This window comes from Tamandua tetradactyla, chromosome 24 (assembly GCF_023851605.1).
Source record: "Tamandua tetradactyla isolate mTamTet1 chromosome 24, mTamTet1.pri, whole genome shotgun sequence".
Taxonomy (NCBI): domain Eukaryota; kingdom Metazoa; phylum Chordata; class Mammalia; order Pilosa; family Myrmecophagidae; genus Tamandua; species Tamandua tetradactyla.
In genome coordinates, this window is record NC_135350.1 from 11718926 (window position 1) to 11738757 (window position 19832).

Sequence of the window (19832 nt, forward strand, 5' to 3'; positions counted from 1 at the left end):
CAGCTGCATGAGCAAGCAGTTAAAACATGCAAATCCAGTTTGGAGGAAATTCGACATCTCTATTATAGATGAAAAGTAAACAAAGCAGATGAAGGATTAGTGCAATTCCAAATTTAAGATATTGCGCTCAGTGACTTATAATAAAGTGGTGTTGCATACGGTGGCATGTTTTAGATGACATTTCAATTGTACGAGCAATTTGCATTCTATCTGACATTAAATAACGTTCTTACTATTATGAATTCCAGCAGCATCCTCATCTCCACAGCATAAAGATATGAACTATGAGGCACATCTTAATGAAGGGAGTAAGTTTTCCTGTCAATCTGAAATGTGAGACAAGGCAGTACCTGGGCTAAACCGCCAGCAACATTATTGTGAGTTGCCCACTCCTGGCATAGTACAAATCTTCAGCTAAGGCATTCTTCTTATTAAATAAAGATCTATAACTGAACACATGTATCTGTAATATCACTACAATCCAAAGAAAATTAAAAGACAGATTATGTCCAGGATATTACATGCACTACCACAGAGCACTGCTAGAATCTGGTATGGTCCTGTTGCTAAGATACCTGGCTAATACCACGGAAACGAGCCCCTCTTACTAATCTAGTACAATCCATGCATGCTTCCACATATTTTGGCAGGAGAAAGTAGGAGTCCACTGACAATGGTTTGGGATATTACTAGCCAGTGCTCCTGAATTTATACATTTTTTATCTCTTTCTGGTAAGCTTCAACAATCTTAGTGAAATAAGAAATGTAACACTCTGTTAATGGCATGTGGTTGCTTTATGCCATTTAAAACAAGTAAGATTACTTTTTATCCTTCTGCATAGTCAATAAAAGTTGCTTAAAAAAGGTAATTATTTAAGTGCTTTTGGTTGCAAGATTGTGGTGCTCCCCAAAATGATTCCCCTTAATCTTTGTGATTTATATTGTTATATGCACATAAATGACTAACTGCATTTCCTCCATCAATTGCTGTCTTCAAAGAGAATGCAATACACCAGTGTCCCTGGGTGCATACTGAATAAGAAATCAGGACACTAAAATGAAATACTTTTAGGAGAAATCACTTGCAAACCCATGGTACACAAAGATGTTCTGCATCTGCATTAACATTTCCAAAGATTTTTGCTTTATTCACTTAATAAAAATATAGAGAAGGAGGATTAAAAGCTATTTCTTGTATGACAATAATGTATAAAATTCCAAAATGAAAAATATATGCTTTGGGGCTTCCCCTGTACAGAATGCAAAGGTGCTTTCCATGACCAGGTGTCATTTTTATTTTGAAACAGTCTGCCTCTGTTAAAGAAAACTCAGCAAAGATTCCTGCTGAAAACACAAATCTTTTTTTTTTTTTTATTTAATGTAAGTGTGTTCCTACTCTGAAGTGCAATGTGATCTTCTGTACATCGCTAACGGTAGTTCCATTGAGCTCAAGTTATGATAACAATAACTTTTGCAGATGTTCATAGCTGTCAAGAATTATTCACTAAAATATCAGAAGGCGTGATAAAAAGTTAAACCAGAAAAATTATTCCAAAGTAATTGGTTCAAATCGAGAAGGCAAGGGGAGGTCAAACATTAATCCTTATCCATAAACAGTGAGTGAACTATAGAGAAATCACAGCCTTACTGATTTTTGAGGAGGAAGCAATTGTGCATTGTGTAGATGGACACTGAGTAAAGTGCATGCTTACACGTGTACGGATGGGCAAATGTATAGTTATGTATCTCAAAGGTACTCATTTGTTTAAACAAAAAGTTTTCTTCAGGCTTACTAGATTTGTACTCAAATTTGCTTTTTTTGGTGACAGATTCTTAGCCCATCTTTGGTGGTGATAAATTATACTGCTAATACGTTGTTTGTGTTATTCACCTTGTTTTCTGTTTTCCGGTCCATGGATACCCAAGGTTATATGGGAAGGTTATTTGGCCAGAAACCATGGGGACTTCATGGATTTAGAATGCCATTTGCAATGTTATGACAATAGTTCATCATGACATCAAACCTCCACTAGTGCTGAACACACTATCTCTGCACACCAGAGAACACCTAAGAAACAGTATATACTCGCTGATTCTTTTATTCCTATGCTCCTTATATTTGGAGACCCTTGGGACTTTGTTGCAATTAAAATTATTTCTCAATCACTGCCTGAGCGCAGTATACAAGGGTAACTGTACTATAAAACAGGAGATTGTTGATGACAAAGAAGAAATAAATCAATAACAGGTGCAAGTATCTCAGAAACGGTTACTTCAACATAAATTGTCCCTGTAAGAAGGACAGAAAAATGTTTTTACAAACCTTTCACTTTTTTCAATTCTCACTGGAATCCCATGTCAGAAGAGAAAATGGCTGTTTGCTTAGAATAAAGTGTCTTAGCCATCTACGTGGACCTGACTGTAATGGCAAAGGATGCTGCCGATCAATATCCATCTTCTCCATTCCTGAAGTAATAACTTTCAATAGGAAAATCTATTTACTTTTACTTACCTTTATTTTATTTCATTTTGCTTTAAAGAAGTTCATTCCAGAGGGAGGGTTTACCTTGCAAACAGCAGTTAACAAACTGATGATTTAACTAAGGACCTGAGCCAGCAGGGGGGTTACCGCTCGCTCTACCTGTGTGTTAAGCTAAGAAGAAACATATTTCTTCAGATTCTAAATTTGCTATTCAAATAACGGTCTCGAAAGGTCTTTCAAAGCCCACAGCTGCTTTATATGAAATACATGTCAACAAGGTCACTCAGAAATTAGGGTCAACATACGTGTTCCCATATGTAACACGTTTCTGGAAATTTTTTACCCTCTGTTTGTTAAAGACACTATACGAGACTGATAAATAAAATATCCCTGGATATGTACTTAAAAAAGAAAACCCAAATTATTTTGGGAAAGACTTATAATTTCACAGAATGTATCCAACTATAGTTAAGAAAGACCATCAATTCTCACAGTACAGGGGAATATTTCACTCCAAGTTATGTCACAACAGGCATTATTTTAAATTGGAGCATACAATGTATATGATCACAAACCCTGAAATGAAGCATTTTCCAACGTTTAAAACATTTTCTCTCCTCCTTATCTCTTCTATCTCTCTGTCCTCCCTGCAATTGTTACATAATGATGGTAGATTTTTATTTCCATTGAGCTAGAATTGGTTTAAAAGTGATAGGTTCTTTTGTTTCCTAAACATATTTGTTTCACAGATACCCTTTTTCAAAAGAATGAAACTTGGCATTTGAAAGATCAGACACTTAATGGAATTAATGACAATTCTTATCAGTGAATCTGTTGAGTGATTTTTATCCCAGTTATTTGTACTTTGTAAATATAATTAAAAAACAGTGAATTTTCAGAATATATGAAAAATGATTGTAATTGTGCTGATGGCATTCTGGAATTGACATCTTGGAAAACAGAAATATTTTTATGACATTTAGACTATATTTGCCCCTTAAATGTCCCTACATCAAAAATAAATAAAAAGATAATTCACACACAAACACAGGCATATACACAGTAATTTCAGACTAACTGAATACTAGTGAACCTTTTTAAACTAGAAATGGTTGCTCAAAAACATTGGTATTAATATCAACAGTAGCTTAAAGTTGTTTAAAAAACAACAGGAATGAGCTAAATAGTAACCTGAGACCACTAATTATCATTGTGAATTTTTACGTTAATAATAGGTAATTAATTTTAAATCAAAAGTAATAAAACCCATTTCTGAATTCTAGGTTCATCCATAAATCTCAGAACACTCACTCTGTATATTTGTTACTAAGAAAGGAGCTCACTAGCATTAAACCCCTGCTTAAATCAACTGCAAGATGGGAAATAAATTGGAGTCAGTATTCTCTTTAGAATTTTGTAAGAAAATATATATTAACATAGATATAATATACCAAGAGAATTAATTGCAAATAAAGTAAAATATACAGAACACTGTGGATAATTTAGATTTCACTTAAACTAATATCTAAGCATTCATTAGTGAGAGGATATCAGCAGGAGAACAATGCGTGTAAGCTTTATTCATTTTATACTTGCATCAGACATAGAGGATCATATTTTTCATGAAGATGATCAGGCTTTATTTTGGCTAACTTCTCTGCATACATTTTCGTGTGTCAGCATGTATACCAGGAAAAAAAAAACACAAGAAAGCTTTGTATATTGTTGAAGCACAGAAGAGAGGTGCTCTAGTTAAGTAGGGCCCCAATAAATCTAAAGAAGATATATGTCCGTTTTATGTATATATATATATATATATAATAGTTCCACTTGTTAAAAGGTACCAAGGGATTAGAAAAAAATATTCAAGGTCTTAAAGGTTTTAGAAAGCTTGTTGTTGTTGGACTCAACGATAGTAATTGTTATGCATTGTTTTGTACCTACAGCACATTTTGTTATAGAATTTTGCCCACTGTTTCATGTTTTATATATTGACCTGAGACTAGATGTACTAAACATCTAAAAAAAAAAGCATTCATTTTAGGAAAATTATAATTTGTAATCAATATTGTTCTTCAGTATATGCATTTTAAAGAAGTCTTTTTATAGGGTAATTCTATAAAGTATAATCATTAACACTGGAAATATAAACGCATATTAAAGTAAACCATATAGAAGCGGCTTTAGAGATAATTGTTATATACCATTTAAATCTAAAATTTAAGTCAAACACTATTAATTATCCTTCAAAGTATACTTATTTTAATATTCCAATTAAAATCGAGTATCTGCAAATGTAGTTGGGTTAACAAGCATTCAGTAGGACACTTAACAAGGCTCTTTTCAGTTTTGAGGCCTAAAAGAAGAAAATATTTTTTTTCTATCTTCTCACTTGGTTGTACAGAAACAGAATTCTTAAACCCATGAATATGTTGATGATTAAGTGATTAAGAGAAAGTTACTACCAATGTGTCAAATGCTTTGCTTTTATCAATTAATTTTCCAATTTTGCTATGAAGAACTATAGACTACCAAACCCAAACAATGTACTAGACAAGAGGAGTTAAGACAAAGAAATTCACACAGGCCATTAGTTCCACCCACTAGAAAATGTAAATTCATAAGTCACTTTCATATGGATAAATTACATTAAAAATGTTCTTAGTAAGGATTTGTTGTGATGAAAACTTCAGATCATTTTTTTCTAAATGACCTCAGATAAAAAATTCTTTATAAATAATCATTGAAAATGTTCAGGAGGGTCTAGCAAGCTGTACCTATTACAAAGTCCTGGAGTTTGTAATATTTTATTTCTGATTACCTTAATTCATAATTACATTGTCCTAAAAATTGTGCATATCTGTGTATACATATGTTCTGGGTATATATATATATATATTATGTGTGTGCATGTAGAGGCATATATATGTATTTTCATGCATATGTGTCTTTGTGTGTATCACAATGATGAAAATAACCAGAAACATGTATAATTCCAAACCATTATCTATTACACTCCATTTACTCCATTGGTTCACTCTACTGGTTTTCTTCCCAATTCTTTATTTCCTGCACTTTTAAAGAAGTGATATTTCCATGGTTTATAGCCATCTTTTAGATCCCTGTGAAGAAAATAGCTATAATTAACATTCTAGACCCCTGTCATATGACAAAAATCACACACAGTTGGAATCAATGGAATACATGGGCAAGACCGTAACTTTGCTTGCTCTGATTTCTCCAGGCACCTTCACAGTTGCATGCGCTGCTTTTATTTTAAACTGGATAAATTCACCACCTTTCTATGTTATGAGATTTATATAAATCTGGACCTCAAATGGAAAAAAAATGTTTTATATTCAGGCGCTCTTAAAATTGGTCAATGGGTGATTAAAGCTTTGGCACTGCAAGAGTAACAGAGTTGCAACAATAGAGTTGCTAATCTGCATGAAGTAGTTGCACACATATGCCTCCTACTTTACATAATTTAGCAGTACTAAAGACCTAAATATCATGGCCACTGATGTTCATTTAAATCACAACTTTCTATCACTCAGCATGTTAGTTTGATTTAGATATAATTTATTAAAAGGCTGTGTCTGTATGTTTATGAGTACACCACTGAGTTTCTAAATCCATTTGTATCAACCTTTTTTTTTGTACAGCAAATACCTAGTTCAAAGCCGTACATACAGCCGATTTCAGAAATGTAAAACAATCAGCACATGATGGAATATATAGTACCAGAGTGGCTACATTAGTCTTCTCTTCTCACATGCAGTAGCTAGAAAAATGCTGTTGGACACAGCGCTTTATTCGAAGAGGTTTCACACATGCATTTTTAATCAGGATTATATTTCAGAGATCTGTCACCGCTCACAAGTGCAGCCGGCCGGTCCTCCTTGAAATGTATCAGCAACCAGTCTCAGCCCTGAACTAGTTTTCTTTGTACAAATCTGGACTTGGGGATCCACAAGGCAGTGTTTTTCTTAAAAGGAAAAAATAATCCCTTAGAATTGCTTGAGAACCCCATGCACATTGCTTTTAATTCAAAAAGAACTGCTCTAACCTGGAACTGTCTTCTAAGTCGTTCTCTTTGCCACGTTAACAGTCTAAAATTTGGCTTTAAGGTATTTACTAAACCTAGAGAAGCTAATAAGGGTTGTTTAAAATTCAGTCATTTACATACATTTTTGTATGTAATCACTACATTTTTCCTTTAATATTGGTCTACTGTATTATTTATTCTCCCCTACAATAATTATTAAGAACACATAGTAAGGAAAATAGAGTGAAAAATGCTTATGTGAGTAACTTTCTCCAATGTGTTCCAAATGTTAAGCATACAGTGTGACCCTACTGTGAAAATACATTCTTATCTATGTATGTAAAATATCCTATAGACATGGATAAATGCAAAGGAACAACACAAATGTAAACATATGTATGTTTCCCATGCTACTTAAATTAACAAAATGGAGATAAGAGCTAAGAGATGAGATTAAAGCTCATAGTCACTAATTATTCAAACATACATATGTTTTGAAGATATATATATATATTTTTTTAAAGATATATGTACTTTTCGAAATGAAAAGAAATAATTTATTATAGAATATAATATATATATTGAATGCAATGTATGTATTGAAAACTTCTTCTTATTTATAGCAGCAAAAAAAAACCTGCAAATGTTCTGATTAATACGGCAGCATAGAAGATTTTTAAGAGCAAGTTTCATATAGCACATCTAATGTCTCATGAGCACCAGATCTCTGCTAACGCACACCTAACTCATTAATGATCTAGGAACAAAACTTGCCTCAAAATAGAGTTCACAATGAGTGCATAGCAGAAGGTTGTTCACTTACAAAGACCTCTAAAATCTAAAAGAATGCAAAGCAGTGAAGCCAGCTTAAAATCTCTAGGTTGGGAACTACTGAATATCAGCATATGTCCAGAAAAATATACCAACACCAATAGCTAGGAGCAGTCACATGAAGTAACTATAGCTATATTTTGTCAAGCAACTGGTCATAAAAGCACTGCATAAAAGAGCATTTGAAATTGGATAGTTCTGAAAATATCACAGCTGATTTTTTATATTCTCTGACAGGAAGAAATGGTCTTTCAGACAAAGATTTTAGCCTTTGTTATGTTTTATTAGATTTTATCGGAAAGTTTGGAAAATAAATTTCAGCATTCTACTGCTTCTAATTATCAGCATAGATCACTAATAACAACGACTCAAAATTTTCAAGAGCTGAAAAGATAAACTTGTCTTTCTGATTCAAAGTGCTGCCTGTTTAAGTAGAAGGAAAAAAAGGGCATGAAAGAAATCACATTTTTTTAATCCATTGCCTGAGCATTTAGATAACAAGGAGTCTATGGCCTTAGAATTGCTTCGCCAACAGCACTGTACAGCACATTTATAGTCCCCAAATGGTTTCATGTTTCTAAAGTACAATTTTACAGGGTATTAACTTAAACTATTTATCTATTTAATAAAGTCTCTCTTTGTGGTATCTTAAAAAACTCACTCCATAAATGATTTTTCATCAGAAAATAAATTATTAACATTTAATATGCAAAATACAAAATGACAGAAAGTAAAATGAAATCATTTTTAAAATGTCATTAAAACCCATCAACTTCTTACATTCTAAAGAGGATACTGATACTGGAGACTGATCAATAATACAAAATCTTTACATTATTCTTAAAAAGTACAAATCTACTCTTCCTAGATCCTATTGTAATCTAGGAGATATTAAAGCTTGTATGCCCATGATTATATATTGCTCTTAACATATAGGACAATTTTTGAAATGGATAATAAACACATTCAATTTATAATACACACGTTTTCTTGGTGTCATAAAGAGAGCAATAGGCTTGGAGTCAAAACACCTGCATTTGAATTGTCCTTTTACAACTTGCTAATTAATCTTAGAAACATGCCCAAACTCTTTGAATCTCCCTTTCCTCATCTGAAAAGTGGGAATCATCATTTCCGTCTTTCTTTGCCTGTCATCCAAATGTTTCGGGTTTCTGGAGCACCCAGGCTCCATATGTAATAAATTTCAATTTCAAAGGAATGGGGTCAGAGTCTCTTACCATATTTCCCTTGTTTTTAAGACAAGTATCACCAGAAAATGTCTTATTTATTCATTCATCTTTCTACCCATTTTCTCCCTTTACTAGAATGGAAGATCCTTCTAAGCAGCACCTTTGCCTTTTTCATCACGGTATTCGCAGCACCTGAGTAAGTGTCTAGCTGATCAAAGATGCTTCACTATTTGTTGCTGGCCTAGTGAAGCTATGGGTACAAATAAATATGTAGGTATATGGGCCTTGGCTCCATATGCCAATGGTGACATGACCATCTCATTTAACAAAAATGATTCAACTACTTGCATGCCTTTTCGGAAATAAGCCCTTTTCCATATAAAGGGCTTTTCCGTGGTCTACTTTAGTCAGTATTATGCTATTTATTTAAGAGAAAACATATCATAGCCCATACCAAATGCCAAAATATACAATGTATCTCATCCTTTTTTCCCTCTTTTACCTACCCTCTTCCCTTCTCTCCCACATCATGAATTTTCCCATTCTACTGATTCATTCCCATCAGGTTTTACAAAAACAAAACCTCTTTGGATTCTTCATTCAGCTGCAGCTACCACCTATTTCTGTACTCCTCTTTACAGCATACCACTAAAGGATTGTCTTTTCACTTTCTCTACTTCCTATTTTCAGGTCCTTCCCTGAAACTAGTTCAATTAAGCTTTTGACTCCACCACTCCACAAAAACCTCTTTCATAACCTCTACCTTACCAAGTCCAATGGCATCCAATTCTCATCAGGATCTAATTTAATCTCTTGGCAGCATTTGACACTTGATTGCATTCGCATTTTTCCAACACTTTCCTTTTGTGGCTTGCAGGACATCACTGGACACATCTTCTTTGTCTCTATCTCTAGATACATCTCCTTTGCCCATGCTCCAACTTCTGGAGTAACCCAGGACCTCTTCTCTTTCTTCTCACTCCCTAAGTGGTCAACTCCAAACACATGTCTTTCAATTCCAACTATAAACTAATGACCCCAATATTGATATTCCCTACCTTACCTCTCCTCTGAACTCCAGATTCACACACCTCAAGTAGCATGTTTTATAGGGATCTCAAACGTAATTCTTAATCCCCACCCTTTGCCCAAATCTGCTCTTTTTATGGTGCGCTTCACAGTAAATGGCACCAGGGTTCTCTCAATTACTCTGGCAAAGGAACAAACAAACCTGGGAGTCACATTTGACTTCATTCGTTTTGCATATCGCTCATCCAGTTCCTCAGCAAAATCTGTAGGTTCTGTCTTCAAATTACAAACAGAATCCAAACATATCTCTTCATATCTGCCTCTCCCTCCCTAGCAAAAGCATCTATCAACTCTTGTCTGGACTACTACTACAGCCTTCTAATTGGTCTCCTGGTTTCCACTCTTGTCTCCCCCATGGTCTGTCTCCTTATAGTAGTCTTTTAAAACTTAAACCAGATTATGTCACTTATCTGATCAGAATCATCTAACAACTTCCTGATCACACTTAGAATAAAATCTAAAGACCCAAGGTCCTATGTCATCTCCACCCCCCACCCCACCCCCAACCCCCAACCCCACTTCTCTAATTTTATCTCCTCCCACTTTCCCCACCTCTCCTTGGACTTTTGCTCTTCTGCAAGCATCCCAATCATACTCTTGCTCCAGATTCTTTGCATTTACTCTTTCTTTACATGGAAAACTCTTGATCAATTATTCTTTTGGCATATCCCCTCATTGCATTCAGTATCAGCTCAAAGCCATTAACGGTTTATTTCCTGGCATCAATACTCCCAGAGGAAAAGGATTATGTCTGTCTTCTTCACTGATGTATCCTTGACACCTAGAACAGAGCCTGGCATAGAGTATGGTTTCAATGATTAGGGTAAGAAGGGACAAAGGAAAGAAGGAAAGAAGAAAGGGAAAAAAGGAGAGGGGGGAGAGAGGGAAGAATGAGGGAAGAAAGAAACTGGGGATGCATGGAGGAGGAAAGAATGAATGATTTGGAGGCTGACTGATTACTTTAGCTCCAAACAGGATTCTGATATGTCAGACAAAAGTATTACTGTCAGACGATTAAATGAATTGAACTGGATGGAGTGCAAACAGTAAGTGGCTTTATTTTTCTGCCACCACTGACTACAAGATGCTCTTTAGATTTTCTCTTACCGTGACTAAATTTCCAGACTATCCAGGAGTATTCCTTGTGTATTCAGCTAAAGCAGCAGTCATTTTGAAAACTGAGACTCACTTTAGGATTTTTAAAGCTTAAAAATTAAATTAATTCAGTTTAAGACTTTAACATCGAATCCAAACCATCTCCCTTCCCCCCAGCTCAAGCCTGAAAGCTGACTCTGGGAAACGGAGATGTTAGCTATTCTTTTACTTTTCCTTACACAGGGGAAAGGAGATTTTTAGAAAGGTGGAGAAGATGTATTTTCACTTAACTGGTGCAATTTGAAGTTCTTTCCTGGCTAATACTGTTGGCATGGTTATGGCAAGCATCCAAAACCTGGTCTTTGAAGAAGCACATTTGTGGGTTTTGTCAGGAGGCCCTCTGCCCAGGGTTCGCACTGACTTTCTCAGTAATGCAAAATCACATCTTTTTAGAGTACAGAGAAGTGATTGTGGGATTGAAAGCCTGAAGACTATGGAGATATCTTAAGTCAACTACTCTTGGAATCAACCATAACTAACATAAAAGGAATAAAAGTACTCAAACTGCACTTGAGGCCTGCCTCATTTATAGGATAATATGATCACCACAGAAGTATATAACCACAAAGCACAAAGTAACCAAGCTGTGTTTTCAAATCACATTTAGAACATATACTTAATGTTGAAGGATGTATCTAAATTTAGCCAATCAGTCATTGACATATAAATAATGTTAAAAAGTGAATTCAAATAGGCTTGAATATATAGTAGAATCCTGGGAAAGAACTGCAAAATTGATTTAGTATGAGGCACCAAAAGAGAATGTTTATAGTGCATTATAGACTTGGAATTAGATCTATAATCATTCAACAATTCCTTAGTCATCTGAAATAATATATTTCATGTTAATGCAATTCTCTAATAATACCAACTAACTGTAAGTTAAAGAAACTGTTGCAAAGAAGCCTGCAGTAGTTAGACATCATGGTAAAATTGAGAAATAGAATTGAATTTTTTAAATAGCAAAACAATAAATCATCCAGGACCATCATTTTAAATACAGAAGCAATGTGTAAGCTGTTACATTGAAAGAGAGCTCTGAGAAATGTGATCTCTGTTAAGAGTTGGTGCTAGCATATTATCTGAATGCATTAATGACTACCTATTAAAAGGAAAAGGTGAATATGATTAACACTTTTATGCTTTGTGTCAGCAAGTGGGGGAAATATGAAATTCAATATTTTAGTGGTTTCTACATACTAGAGAATAAAGCTCAAACTCTTAGTTTTTTATTTAAAGAACTTCCACCATATACCTACCTTCCCAGTCCTTTCTTCTACTCTTCCTACATGAGTGTTTTTGCTACAGCTGGACAACTGGTTTGTCACTCTTTTTCAGTCATGCCCTGGGTTTTGTTACTCCACTATTGCCTTCTCCGGAATGACTTTCTTCCTACATCCCCCTATCAAAACTTGTAACATCCTTCAAGACTAAATTTAAAAGGAACTTTCTTCCTCTAGAAACTACTCACCTCACCTACATGTTCTAGCACTCTTTTCTTAACATGTACACTGTTTGTGCTACCCATTTTGCATCAGGCATTTATTGCCCTTTATTGCAGACTTCTGTGAATAATATATCTTCCCAGTAAAAAATTCAACTCAAGTTAATTCAAATTATTACTTAGAGATGAGATATTATCACTTCGTAAGTACATTTCAAAGGGCCACAGTAGTGTGTGTATAATATGCACGTGCATGTGCACACATGCATTTCTGATCATTTGCCCAACAGGTTGATTATGCTCCTAACCTTGCCAGTTACCCTACTAGGCTATGAAGCACTAGAGATGAGTCATAAAAACAATTGATACAGGGCGGTACAAGGATAGCTCCGTGGTAGAATTCTCATCTGCCATGCCCGAAACCCGGGTTCGATTCTGGGAGCCTGCCCATGCCAAAAATAATAATGATAATAAATTGATACAATCCTTAGCCTCATGGAGCTTATACTCTCATAGAGAATACAGACAAATAGATGGATAATTAAAGTGCAATAGAGAGTGTCATGTGAAGAATCCTGTGGGAATAACTAGGAGGAGCATCTTACATACACATGAGGGAGAAGAGAAAGTGATGGCGGGAGAGGAAAATTAGAGGACAGGTAGGAGTCATCAAAGGGAAGAGGATGGAAACAACTCTGGATGGACGTAAGTGTGCAAGGAAGGCCTAAGTGAAAGAATGAGCCTGTTCTCCTGAAAGAGCTGAAAGTATGTGCATTGTGGCCAGAATGAGATGAGTGGCAGCCTGGGGAGGGCAAAGCATAAGCAAGATGTGCTTAATGCTCAGTGATGTCACATGCTGCTGTGATAAAATTTAAGATAAGATTAAAAAATCTAAGATAAAAATTAAGATGTGTCTGTTGGATTTAGCATAATGAATCATTTTGTGACTAGCTAAAGCAATTTTTGGTGGTTGTTGCTTTTTTGTATGCTGTATAATAGGGGTGACATTTCATTCTGCAAAAGCAGTTTTAATAGTGTGGTGGACCCGAAATAAAGTTTTAGAAAAATTCACTATATTTACTAGTAGTAGAGGAAATGAGATGAGAAAACTTTCATTAAGCTGTGCTGATGAGGAGAAAAAGAAAAACAGAGGTAAGGTTAGTGGAAGAAATGGGATTCAGAAAAGAAGAGAACTTGAGCATGTTAAATATATGAGGAAAAGGAGTGAATAATGCAGATTGTGCAACAGGACTGATTGTAAAAATTCAGAAATGGATAGCACCAGACTACTTGATGGTAGCACAATTATATAAGTGCATTGAATGAAGCTGAATGTAAGCATGGCTGAGGGAGAAGGGCTGGGGGCATGTATGAAACCAGAGGGAAAGATTAGAAGATAAAGACTAAAATGGTATAACTTAGGAATGCCTAGAGTGGGCAAGCATGGTGGCTAAATGTACAAATATAAAAAATACTTTTTGTGTGAGGGAGAACAAATGAATGTCAACATTGTATGAGGTTAAAAATAGATGCTATACAGGAAAAGGTACAATCAATGCAAGCTAAGGTTTACGGTGAACAGTAACATTGTAATATGCTTCCACTGACTATAACAAAGGCAATAAGCTAAAACTAAATGTCAACAAATGGGGGCAGGCGGCATGGGGAAGGGATATGGATTCTGTGGGGGAGAAAAAGAAATGTCTTGCGGGGTGCGAAGGTAGTTCAGTGGTAGAATTCTCACCTGCCATGCAGGAGACCCGGGTTCTATTACCAGCCTGTACACTTCCCAAAAACAAACAAACAAACAAACAAAAATTCAACAAATGGTGCCGCAGTAACGGGATACTCACATGGAATAAAGGATGAAATGTGACACCGCCATATAGCATACAAAAAAAAAAGGAAATGTCTTCACATAGATTATCATGGTGAAGACATGTCTATTTTACTTAAGTTGGATTGCATTATGTGTGAATAAAAGTGATTATTTTCCCAGGACGAGCTGGGACCCAGCATCCTCGGCATGAGAAAGATATCTTGACCAAAACGGGAAAGAGAGAAATGAGATAAAAGTAAGTCTCAGGGACTTCCGGAGAAGATGGCGGCTTAGTAAGATGCGCGGGTCTTAGTTCCTCCTCCAGAAAAGCAACTAAAGAAACAAAAACAATACGAAACAGCTCCCGGAGTCAAGACAGAGACCAAAAAGACAGCGTACCCCATTCTGGAACAGCTGAACGGGCAGGGAGAATCTGCTGCGGTGAGATACCCGAGGGGCGCGCGTTTTCCCGGCCGGCGCGGCTGGCGACTGGGGTCCCCTCCACGCACGTGGCTCCCCGGTCTGACTGGGAACGTTGGATAGTGGGGCCCTCCTGTCACGCTTGGTGTTTCGGGCCAGCTGGGCAATTAGGACCGGCACTCTCCCAAGCCGCGGCGGCCAGCGACCCCCGCCTCCACGCGCGGTTTCCCGGGCCGACTGCCGTGCAGACAGACGAGCGCCACGAGCGCCACCTACTGGGCAGGAAAAGAAAAACAGAGCCCAGAGATTTCACAGAAAAACCTTTCAACCAGCCGGGTCCCACACCCAGGGAAATCTGATCAAATGCCCAGACACCAGCAGATAATGGATGACGCTCGGAAAATTGAAGATATGGCCCAGTCAAAGGAACAAACCAATAGTTCAAATGAGATACAAGAGCTGAGACAACTAATGCTGAATATACGAACAGAAATGGAAAAACTCTTCAAAAACCAAATCAATAAATTGAGGGAGGACATGAAGAAGACATGGGCTGAACAAAAAGAAGAAATAGAAAATCTGAAAAAACAAATCACAGAACTTATGGGAGTGAAGGACAAAGAAGAAAAAATGGAAAAAACAATGGATACCTACAATGGTAGATCTAAAGAGGCAGAAGCTACAATTAGTGAACTGGAGGATGAAACATCTGAATTCCAAAAAGAAACAGAAACTATAGGGAAAAGAATGGAAAAACTTGAGCAGGGGATCAGGGAACTGAATGACAATATGAAGCGCACAAATATACGTGTTGTGGGTGTCCCAGAAGGAGAAGAGAAGGGAAAAGGAGGAGAAAAACTAATGGAAGAAATTATCACTGAAAATTTCCCAACTCTTATGAAAGACCTAAATTTGCAGATCCAAGAAGTGCAGCGCACCCCAAAGAGAATAGACCCAAATAGGCGTTCTCCAAGACACTTACTAGTTAGAATGTCAGAGGTCAAAGAGAAAGAGAGGATCTTGAAAGCAGCAAGAGAAAAACAATCTGTCACATACAAGGGAAACCCAATAAGACTATGTGTAGATTTCTCAGCAGAAACCATGGAAGCTAGAAGACAGTGGGATGATATATTTAAATTACTAAAAGAGAAAAACTGCCAACCAAGACTCCTATATCCAGCAAAATTGTCCTTCAAAAATGAAGGAGAAATTAAAACATTTATAGACAAAAAGTCACTGAGAGAATTTGTGACCAAGAGACCAGCTCTGCAAGAAATACTAAAGGGAGCACTAGAGTCAGATACAAAAAGACAGAAGAGAGAGGTATGGAGTAAAGTGTAGAAAGAAGGAAAATCAGATATGATATATATAATACAAAAGCCAAAATGGTAGAGGAAAATATTATCCAAACAGTAATAATACTAAAAGTTAATGGACTGAATTTCTCAATCAAAAGACAGAATGGCAGAATGGATTACGACCCAGCAATACCACTGCTAGGTATCTACTCAAAGGACTTAAGGGCAAAGACACAGACGGACATTTGCACACCAGTGTTTATAGCAGCATTATCTACAATTGCAAAGAGATGGAAACAGCCAAAATGTTCATCAACAGACGAGTGGCTAAACAAACTGTGGCGTATACCTACGATGGAATATTATGCAGCTTTAAGACAGACTAAACTTATGAAGCATGTAATAACATGGATGGACCTAGAGAACATTATGCTGAGTGAGTCTAGCCCAAAACTAAAGGACAAATACTGTAAGGTCCCACTGATGTGAACCGACATTCGAGAATCAGCTTGGAATATATCATTGGTAACAGAGACCAGCAGGAGTTAGAAACAGGGTAAGATAATGGGTAATTGGAGCTGAAGGGATACAGACTGTGCAACAGGACTAGATACAAAAACTCAAAAATGGACAGCACAATAATACCTAAGTGTAATGTAACTAGGTTGGAACACTGAATGAAGCTGCACCTGAAATATGGTTTTTTGTTTGTTTGTTTGTGTGTTTGTAACTTTTGTTTTTGTTTTTTCTTTTTCCTTTATATATATATATATATTATTAGTATTATTATTTTAATTCTCTTCTCTATATTAACATTCTGTATCTTTTTCTGCTGTTTTGCTAGTTCTTTTCCTAAATCGATGCAAATGTACTAAGAAATGATGATCATACATCTATGTGATGATACTAAGAATTACTGAGTGCATTTGTAGAATGGAATGATTTCTAAATGTTGTGTTAATTTCTTTTCTTTTTTTTGATTAATAAAAAAAATTAAAAAAAAAAAAGTAAGTCTCAGTAGCTGAGAGATTTCAAACAGAGTTGGGAGGTTATTCTGGAGGTTATTCTTACACATTATATAGATAACCCTTTTTAGTTTATGGTGGATTGGAGTGCCTGAGGAAAGCACCTGAAACTGTTGAACTGTGTTTCAGTAGCCTTGATTCTTGAAGAAGACTGCATAACAGCTTTCACAGTCTGACTGTGTGATTGTGAAAACCTTGTGTCTGATGTTCCTTTTATCCAGGGTAGGGAGAGATGAGTGAAAAACAAATAAATAATGGGGGATATAAAGGATAAAAATTGGTTAAATTGAAATATTATTGATCAATGAGAAGGAAGCATAAGGAGTATAGGATGTATGAGTTCTCTTTTTTTCTTTTTATTCTTTTTCTGGTGTGACACGAATGTTCTAAAAATGATCATGATGGAAAATATCAAAGTATGTGATAACATTGTGAGTCATTGATTGTATAAAAATGGTTAGACTGCATATATGTGGATATTCCTCAATAAAAATATTTTTTAAAAAAAGGACCCAAGAAGAAGAAATTGATGATTGAAGAGATGGGGATGATCAACAAAGGAATGTCACTTTGATGGTGAGAAGCAAAGGAGTTGAGGGTAAAGATGGAGGGAAAAGCTGTAGCTGGGGGTTGGGAGACACTGTCATCTCTTTCATTTTAAGGAGAGAGATAGAGGAAACAATGAATGTGAATACACAGAAATTTCTAGGTTGACTGGTGAGAAGCAGAGGCCTAATATATTCTCTACATTGTCACATCTTAGTTATCTTTACTCTCACACCTCAGAGAAAGACTCCATATTCTTTCCAAAGCTTGCGTAGACCCAGGGCTCTCCAGCTGAGCTAGAAAGAACAAGTAAGGAAGAAGTCAAAAAATGTCTAGTTGAAGGCTGGGAGAATTCAATTTAATAGAAAGGTTGCCTCAATAGCTACAACTCTCCATCTTCCCAAAGAAGCCAGATGATTTTTAATACAAAGCTCAAGACAACATGGCAAACCAAGCTATTTTCTTATTGATTTCAAGATTGGGAAGGAGTGAGCAGGCAGGTAATGGTGATCAATAGTGGTGTGAGGCTAGAAATAGCAGAGACTGACAAATCCAGCAGTTGTTTGATTCTGCCCCCTATGTATTGCTATCTGAGTGCTGATAACCTTTCCATTACTCTAAGGAACCAAGAAAGAGGTTCATGCCTTGTTCATCCTAACAGCTGTGAAATCATCTATTGTTCTATATTGGAGAGCAGAGATGCCAAATGCTCACTGTGCTCTCAGGAAGCATTGCAATAGCTATCGTCTCTCACAAAGAGAGCACACGCCTATTGGCTATAAGCAAATGAGTCCAAAGTGCCAGGTTTTCTCTCAAAACGGGAGAAGTTCCTCTCGAATCGTTCCCCCGGATAGTCAAACCCCATGCCATTTTCTTCCCCATTAAATCTGGCTCATGCTGCTACCTACTTTGATCAATAAAATGCGGCAGAAATCACACAGATTCTTCCAACATTAGACATTAAGAGATCTTCAGATTCTAATTTTGCTGCTTTGAACATTCCTTCTTAACCCAGGTGCCGTGATATGAGGAAGCCTAAGAAACCACACGGAGAAGCTCACACGGAGATCTGTGATCACAGCCAACATCCTCAGCTGAACTCCCAGCTACCAGCTCACACGAACTTGCCCACCATGTGACAGGACATTCTGAATTTCCCAGCTAGCCCACAACCCCAAAAAGTACTACAGTAGGTAGAAGGACCAACAAATCAACCTATAGAATTGTGAGGAATAAAACAAATTGTTGCTGTTTTAAATCATTGAGTTTTAGGGAAACTTGATATAAAACAATATCTTAAACACTTTCTCATGGGGTTGTTATAAGGGCTATATCCATTATTATATATAAAGTATTTAGAACAATTCCAGCACTGTCTCAGCTTTTACTAATCAAGTCCTTGGCGTAATCTCTTCTGTCTAACACTTATTTTACTGTTAACACAATTTCCTCATTTACTTTTATCTTTACTTGCATGATTTTTGTTTAGTATGGCTCTACCTTTTTGTTGGGCTTGGTGTTGGTTAGCCATCTTATAACTGTTTGGGTGCAAAGCATGGTATAGATATATAATAATTGTGCATGCTACATAAAATAATGCAAAGACCAAAGCTGTGGCATCATATTCCACCTTCTCCAGTGACTCCCTATATGATACAGGCCATGCTAAGTAATCTCTCTGAGTTCAGCTTCTCATTATAAAGAAAGGGATATTAATAATTCTCTCAGCAAATTGTTCTGAAGAAAATGACCAGCTAAGTGGTTGGCATATTAGGTGCTCGATAAATGTAAATTCCTTTCCCCAGTAGATGCACTTAACATTTTTCATACCAAAAAGAATCTCTTTCATGTTACATGGGATAAATCTCTGTCAGCTCAATCAATTGCGTGAACAGGAAAATTCAGCCTTACCAGAAGGATCCTGAGTACTGGCCTCTGCTGGCAACCACTTGAGCCAGGCTCTCAGAATGTTACACACTTTTTTTACTCTCTGGAATCTAAAATATACAGATCCATCTTTAATTACCAAAGTGAAATAGTCAGCTCTTCAAATATCTATCAGCGAATTCAACCAAGAATTGATTGCAATCCATCAACTGCAAAATTCTTACTTGAGAACCAGGATATTTAAGTGATAAACAACTCCTTTTTATTCACTCATTCCAAACATAAAAAACACATAATGTTCAGAAATTCACTTACGCCCTGCAGATCAAAAGGATCAAAGCATGTTCCCTGACCTGGGGTAACTAATTGTTTTGTAGAAGTCAACAGGAATAAAAATTACAATACGTTGCTATAGCTGCGATTGAGAAACACCACAAAGAAGATCTCATAAATGCTATCTGGGATAGGAATACGGGCGGGAATTAAAGAAGTCTTTATATAGTAGATAATACCTTTGCAAGGTTTCAAAGGGAAAGACTAAAAAAAGAAAATTCCAGGTAGCAGGAAAAGAATTTACAAAGTCATATCAGAGACATAT

The 19832-nt window shown here is 36.3% G+C and overlaps 1 long non-coding RNA gene across 2 annotated transcripts; it reads left to right on the top strand.

The window, feature by feature from the left end:
- The first annotated feature begins 618 nt into the window (after nt 1-618).
- LOC143668456 (uncharacterized) lies at nt 619-18608 on the top strand. Of its 2 annotated transcripts, none has more exons than XR_013168450.1 (3): nt 619-732; nt 8687-8747; nt 18363-18608. It is a non-coding gene; the product is annotated as an uncharacterized LOC143668456 (long non-coding RNA). The 2 variants fall into 2 exon arrangements; XR_013168451.1 differs by lacking the exon at nt 18363-18608 and adding an exon at nt 14239-14306.
- Nucleotides 18609-19832: the final 1224 nt, after the last annotated feature.